The sequence below is a fragment of the Apis laboriosa genome, unplaced genomic scaffold (genome assembly GCF_014066325.1).
Source record: "Apis laboriosa isolate Shangri-la unplaced genomic scaffold, ASM1406632v1 scaffold19_cov150, whole genome shotgun sequence".
Classification (NCBI taxonomy): domain Eukaryota; kingdom Metazoa; phylum Arthropoda; class Insecta; order Hymenoptera; family Apidae; genus Apis; species Apis laboriosa.
In genome coordinates this window covers 3,244,187-3,251,906 of record NW_025222278.1, presented here as the reverse complement: position 1 = coordinate 3,251,906, position 7,720 = coordinate 3,244,187, and the positions used below count along the sequence as shown (strand labels likewise).

General features: G+C 27.9%; 1 long non-coding RNA gene across 1 annotated transcript; it reads left to right on the top strand.

The window, feature by feature from the left end:
* Positions 1-3,463: 3,463 nt before the first annotated feature.
* On the top strand, positions 3,464-4,273 carry LOC122712156. The gene is made up of 3 exons (XR_006346271.1): positions 3,464-3,593; positions 3,657-3,863; positions 4,169-4,273. It is a non-coding gene; the product is annotated as an uncharacterized LOC122712156 (long non-coding RNA).
* Positions 4,274-7,720: the final 3,447 nt, after the last annotated feature.

Below are 7,720 nucleotides of genomic sequence, written 5' to 3'. Positions count from 1 at the left end.
GTATAAAAAAATACATCGCGCGATGCTCGTGACTTATTATTGTTTAAATATATACGCATAATCAATCAGGCAGGTATCTCTGGGAATTTAATTTAGATCGGATTGATATCATTCAGGAAAAGAAATAAGAATCGCTAATTTCTCATATATTTATAGTATGTTCAAGGATACGATTTATAATTTATCAGAAAGTTGCACGATTTTAAAATCGCAAAGAGTGATTTGTATTAAAGGATCTATCTATCAATCCTAATAGAGAATATAAAGAAATGAAACGTGTCATATGTTCAATTGAATGGTCGTTATTTTGAATTATTTCTGTCAGTGCGAATGATATTTTATTGTATCTTATTGATCTCATAAAAATATACAATATCATTGATGTTGCGTTTATAATTTTTTATTAGTTATCTAAGAGTGGTAATAGTAAAAAATAAATAAAAGATTATTTCTTTCATTTAAGAGTATTTTTAAATCGATTAAAAAATATCTGTACGATTTTTACAAATTTTTCAAAAGAAAATCATACGATATATTATAAAAAAGAAATCGTTGATTATTATAAAAAAAAAGTTGTTGAACTTTATTCTATTACGAATGGTGGATACAAAATTTAATAATAAATTTTTGATTTGATTTTTATTAGTTGATTTTTATTAGTGTCGACGATACGCAATTATTGATATGTAATTATAGATTAATATGGTGTAACAAAAATTGTAGGATAATAGAATAATCTGAAATATCGCAACATTGATAAAAACTTTATTTATAATTTTTTATCATTTGAAAATTATTATTTACCATTTTCATCAACTTCATAAGTAAATATATTTTTTTCACTTTCCAATCTAGCATGATACCATTATTTAAAATTCATGCTACGTAAGACAATTTATCGCATGATATACGTATATATGTCATTGTAAACGAAGTTTAACATTATAGAGATAGACTTGCAATGATAAGTGTCGTCAATATGAAAAATATCCGTGGAAAATTTCATGGAAAGACCGCAGAGTTTCGTGATGATAGTGAAAAAAATGAAAAAAGATATTTCTTTAATTATAATATAACTGTATTTCAGTAATACAGGTTTACGTCAAAATACCAATGCTTATTGTACGTATAAAATGTGAAAAAGATTCATAGCTTTATTCGTATCGTTACGTAGATTCGTGACAAAAAGATACGTTCGATTGATTTTTCATTGAATCGAGTCATCCAGTATTTTTTACATACGTATAATACAATTATATATTATTTTTATCAAAGTTACTAGTTGAATTATTAATATCGTTAATGAAACGTTTTAATTTTAGTTTGAACGATTAATTTTTCTAAATCTTTTCTTTTTTTTACCGATTATTAATAATTTATTAAGAATTTCGATACAGTATTTTAATAATGATTAATCATTTACGAGAATGTTATCGGATGATTTGTATTTAGCGAAATGTATTTGTAAAATTTTATTATCAAACTCTTATCGTTGTGCAATACATAGTGACTTGTGCATATGACTTAAATTTCAAAATATTAATAATAATGTTAATGTAATTATAATTATATTTGAGTCACGTCTATTAAATTTTTATGATATAAATAAAAAAAAATTGAATTATCATAAAATATTACATGGAATGGAAGTTACGAGAAGCAAAGCGTTTAAATATCTTTACTATTTTTAATAAAAATCTTCTTTGAACAAGAATATCACATTGTTCAATGAGTTATGATAAAGGAAAAATATTTTCCTTAAACTCATTTGTTTTAAGAAATTGTTTTAAGAAATTTCAAGATCATCGATATTTGTTTAAGTGGTATCGTGTATTTTTAACTTGACAGCGTTGTAGTTGATGTCAACACGAATTTATCGACCTGTTGACCTTGAAATGATTTTCGACTTACTTCGGTAAAAGTCTTATCAATTGGTACATTATCTTTCTGAAAGAGTTATTTAAAATTGAATTGATTCTTTTGCATTTTTCTTATCGTTAAGAAACATTTACAAATTGAAATCTTAATCAATTTTGTTCGAAATAATTCGAAAAATTTCTGTACCGAAACGATAGCGTTTAAAAAACAGATACGATCGTTTCCGTCTATAGTTTCTTTCTATTTTTGTATTGTAACGACTATCGGCAAGCTATAAACATAAATATTTAGCCAACTCGTTTCTTTCCTTCCGTTCCTATTCCTCGAAGTTTATTTTTAATCTCCACTTGCTAAGTATTACCATCGTAATAATGGCCAATAATAAAAACGATTCAATATCAAAACATAACAACAAACTTTGCAAAAATTGATATTTGTATCGAAGAACAATTTTCTGTGAAAATGATCGTTGATTTTAATCTTTTTGCAAAATTTCATATTAAGATTGATCATAAATTGTTTGCAATTATATCGAACGATGTAATTGTTTATCGAAATTATTGAAATCAACGAAATTAGAATTTATAATTTTTTTTCAGAAAATTAATTTATTTTGAAAATTTTAACATTTGTATATTGTAAAATTATAAATTTATTATTACTTTAATTAAGTCTGCGTGAATAATCTACAACATATAGTTTATATCAGGAATAAAATTTTAATCTTTTCGTAATTAATCTTTTTTAATTTTTTTTGTAAAGATGATTTTTATTTTTTATAATAATCTTTCAAATATTTCATTGGATCCATCGTATAACGAAATAGAAAATCCAATAAGTATCCAAGTTTACAATAGTAGATTCTGCAACGCAACTATGTTTTTAGAACGACACGTAGAATGTTGCTCATAGAATGTGACCTAAAATTTTTCATACGACTTCTATCTATAATGTCTATCTAAATAAAATTATTAATACCAATTTATTATTCCAGACGATGATCAGATTATTTTGCTCATTGCTATTTCGGTTACAAATGTATAATCTTCATATCTTTCAATTTTTTCATTCCACATTCGAATGATCTATATATCTCATTCCATTTAGTCGGGTATGTTTATAGAAACGAGAAAAGGAAAAAAAAAAAAAATGCGATTTGACGCAAAAGCATGAATTAGATAAGAAGAATTGGTACGAGCTTATGATCACGTATTCGGATGATGCAAAAGCATAATGCATGCATGAGTCTTGAGCATCAACGTGGATTGACGTCAATGGTCGATTCGATCTAGGTGAAATCGATTTTGCCACCAAGGGCAAAATCACCACTGGCGTATTTCACGTGAAACAAGGTATCGATCGTTAAACACGTTCGAAGGAATATCGTGGAACATTTTATTTCCTCGTCTTTAATAATTTGTAATCGTTTAAGAGAAACCTTTTTTTTTTTCTCATTTTCTACAGATATACAGATATACGAAATTATATTCTTGGCTCGACAGAAGAAATTACAGGTGAAAAAGGATTAACGACATTTCATATTTCTTAATAACGTTATCCAACCATCAAATTTTCTCACTTAGGATAGAAACGATTTTCACGTGATAACAAACCGAACGAAAATCATCTTCTCGACTCGTTTCTCACGTCCTCCTTTCGATCCAACGTTATTTATCGAAAGGCACACAAAACATGTCTGAACATCGATTTCACGAGTAAGTAGATACTTACTCACAATACTTGCATACGATTTCTCGCATGTCGCGTTATCTTTGTAGAACAAAATGAACGAAGGTGGAATCGATCGGGAACGGATGTGGACTGCTAAACGATTCCGATCTCGGAGGCGGCAGACTGATACGTCGAATTACAGAGGCGAGTATATCGAGTCGAGAAAGGGAAAGTCAATCGGGTGAAAGTCACTCGTCTGGATAGTTTTGCCTCCATTTATCCACCGTATATATGTACACACGGTTCTATACACGGTGAGAGCACGATCTTAAGACCTCTATTATGTTGCTCTTGCTCCTTCCCGATTTTATTCCTCGCGTTAACCAATCATTTTGTCAATTTAGATACCGTCCGATCCCTGCTTAAAACTTCCCACTGATTTTTATTACGATCTTATTCAATTTAATCTACAGCATAAGAAGAAAACATAAATTTCTTTTATTCCAGAATATTTTATATCTTATTTTATCTTTATAGAACGATAAATTCATATATCTTGCAGCTTGGATATTTGAGTAACTTTATGGATATAGCTAACAAATATACATTTTTTTTCCAGAGCATTAAGAAATTTTAAAGTAAACTGAACCAACGATGATAGAGCATGATAAGATGACTATTTTTAAATTCCAGTTTTCCCGTGATAAACGTTCAGAAAATGAGGGTGAGTATCAGAATCTGTCATATTTTCCAAGAAAATATACCTACAATTACAATTTATTTTTCGTTTAATATTTTATTTATCGATTCTTATTTTTCATATCGTAATCTTTCTCAATTTATACTTGTACACAAGAAATAAGTTTATATTTGAAAAATCTTTTATAATTTTTAAAATTGTTTAAGAATCTTCTTGATAATCTTTAATAATTTATTTTATGAGTGTGATGGAATTGTACTGAGAAAAATTATGAATTTGAGTATTTCTATGATGAAATAAACTATTTATAATATAGAAATGTTTTCTCAAAAGGGCACAATTATCGTAAGTAATCGGATTAGTCATATCAGACAAAATTGTGATGACATAATAAGTTAACGAACAGGGATCGTCGACCATTATCAATAGGGTCAGAAAACTATCATAATTTTCATTACACATGTATATTTTACAGTAAACTATAAGCATCTATCTAAATATATATAACTTTATCTATAAAAACGTTATAAAATATAAAAAAAAAAATTGGAAAAATTTAACATTTTTCAAATGTTATTATATGTTATCTTTTATTTTTCAGATGTTAAATATTAATAATGAATGTCAATTTTAACTAAAAATACATGTAGTTACATGTATTATATTTTACTTTGCTATATTTTATTTTTTAGAAATGTTAATGTATATTTTAATTATTAATGATCGAAAATTATTTAATATTCTTTATTCTCATTTTATATATTTATAGAATCAAAATGAAATTTTGTCTATTCATATAATTAAGCGTTACAAAGCAAAACATTCGAAAAAATAAATAACATATGCAATAATTTATTTTATTGTTCGTATATATTTCATATATTATATATACGAATATATTACTTTGATTAATTAATTCAAATTTATTAATTAAGCATTATACAGATGTATCTTCAGCAGAAGCAAGATTATTGGAAAACAGGTATTGGATATTTGCCGTATTTATCAATATTAAATTATAAAATAAGTATGAGGTCGAACGATTGGCAAGATTTAATTAATGATCAATTTAATTAAAAGATTTTGGTAAAAGATTTTTTGTTGTGGATATCATGAGATAAAATTTTTCATTCACCATATTTATAGACTTACAAAACGTAAAGATTGTGAAAAATAAAGAATTATATGATAGAGTTCATTACAGATTTACCGTTTTAATTACTTAATAATTGTAAACTAAATATAAGTATTATAGTAATATACTATAGACTATTTCTACTACTATTACCATTTAATATTAAATGTATAAAAAGAATGATTTATGTATCCATATACAAATTACGAGACGATAGATTTTTTTTCATTTTCTTTTTACACAAAAATTGATTAATATAGTACAATGTTTTTTGATTAAAAGAAAGTTATAAAATCTTACGTAACAGAAATTTATCACTTATACTTGAAATTAACGTGACACGTGAAAGTTGAAATCGACGTGGCGCCAGAAGTTAAAAATGCGACAGAATGAGAAAGTGATTCTTTATAATAAGAGAACGCACACGTTTGCCGCGGCCATTAATTGGACTATAAAATTGCTTATAGAGTAATTAAGTTGATGATGTGTAAAAAAAAATTTTATTTGACGCAGCATAATTTACGATCCAATGACAGGAAAGAGATTTGAATCGTTTAATTTATAGAGAATATCATACATAAATTTTCTGTAAACCGAATAGAAAAGATTTAATTATAAAATATGTAATGAATTTTTAGAAAAATTGATGTATAGAATTTTTAAAAATTTGTAAAATAAAATAATTTTTTAATTTTTTATATTAATAAAATAACTTATAAGATTTGTATATATATTTTATATATATATATATCTAGAAAATATGTGTCTTCTCGAATTTTTATACAAAAGAAATATTAATTTATTCTTGGAATATCCTCGAACGATCGATTCTAAAGATTTAATACGAAGACAAAGATTGATATACATAAATAAGCAATCGAAGTTTGCGTTAGATGAAAAGAGACAAAGATAGAATGACATGGAGCGCCGCGGCGTGGCGCGCCTGTGTAACAGAAATAAAACTTTATCTTTATTTGTATCTAGATAATATATTAATACCATCCGTATATCCATCCCTTGTGATTAACGATGTAATGAGATAACAATGAAAAAAAACAAGATGCAATTAGCTCAAGGATCCATCCATAGATTTCAATGCATACAATTCTAACTTCGACACAGTATCGTAAACCTACTTCTCCTTTCATCTTTCAAACCTCATTGCCGATAAGGATCAGAAGCAATCGGTACATCTACAACAGCATGTATCTAAGTGCTATAACGCGGTAACAGAACCTTGTCTTTGCCTCGCGTCGAAACATTTCAACGAAATCGTGCATCATGCGGTATACCGTGAAGCTTGACTCATTATACGTATATTCGTGGTCCATTATAATTTTCTAGTAATAATTCAATTTCAAAATTTTAAAAAATTTACGTGTTTTAGAAAATTACCCATTGGGATAGAACATTTCATAGAGATAATTATGGATTCGTTTTTGATATTCGTGATTTTTTAATATTTAAATTTTTATAACCTAAATTTTATCAAAAAATTGCTCGAGATGCTACGAACAATAAACTGGAGATCGAATCATACGAATATAATTGATCTTACGGATTATATAATTATATAATTATATAATTAATTTTTTCGTTCGTAGCGTAAATGTTCATATAATGAAAATAAATGTTTGTTTAAATAATAAATGGAATTCACGAAATCGAGCATTATCGACGAAAATTTCGTTTCGATAAATGGAGTTTTATCGTATCGTAGGTAGTCGTGATTTCGAGGGGTCAGTTTTCGCATCGGTGGTAAAGAAGGCGAGCGGACAACAAGTTTTTCGCACGAGAGGGCTACCGTGCGGTTGCGTTACGCGAGCTGCCTCTCCGCTTCGTCCGGTTTGCCAACCATGCATTTACCCGTATCGTTGCACGGCTACCTGGTTCACTGTATATACGCTGCCTTGGCCTTTAACGATTCCTGGAACGATCTCCACCAACGATTTCTATCGATTCGATTCCGATCCTCGCGATACGCGCTGCCTATGCCTTCATCTCTTCCCCTCACATTTTTTTCTTCTTTCTCTTCTCCTTCTATCGCGAATTTCAACCTTCCATTCTATCTTCTCAAGTAACTCGTTCCTTCCTTCTTTTGTAAACAATGCCGGAGGCGGGATGACAGGATCTGGTAATAATAAATGAAATCTCTGGATCTTCGACCCAGATAGAATTTATTATGTTACATTGAAGGGTGTACGCGATATTGGTAAATTGCAAACGATGACGATCGAGATATCAGAGATTTGTTATCTAGGATAAATCGAAAAAAAAAAAATATCAGCTAAGTTGTGGTTTGTGAGATTACTGTGTTTTGAAGGCATTGAAAAAAT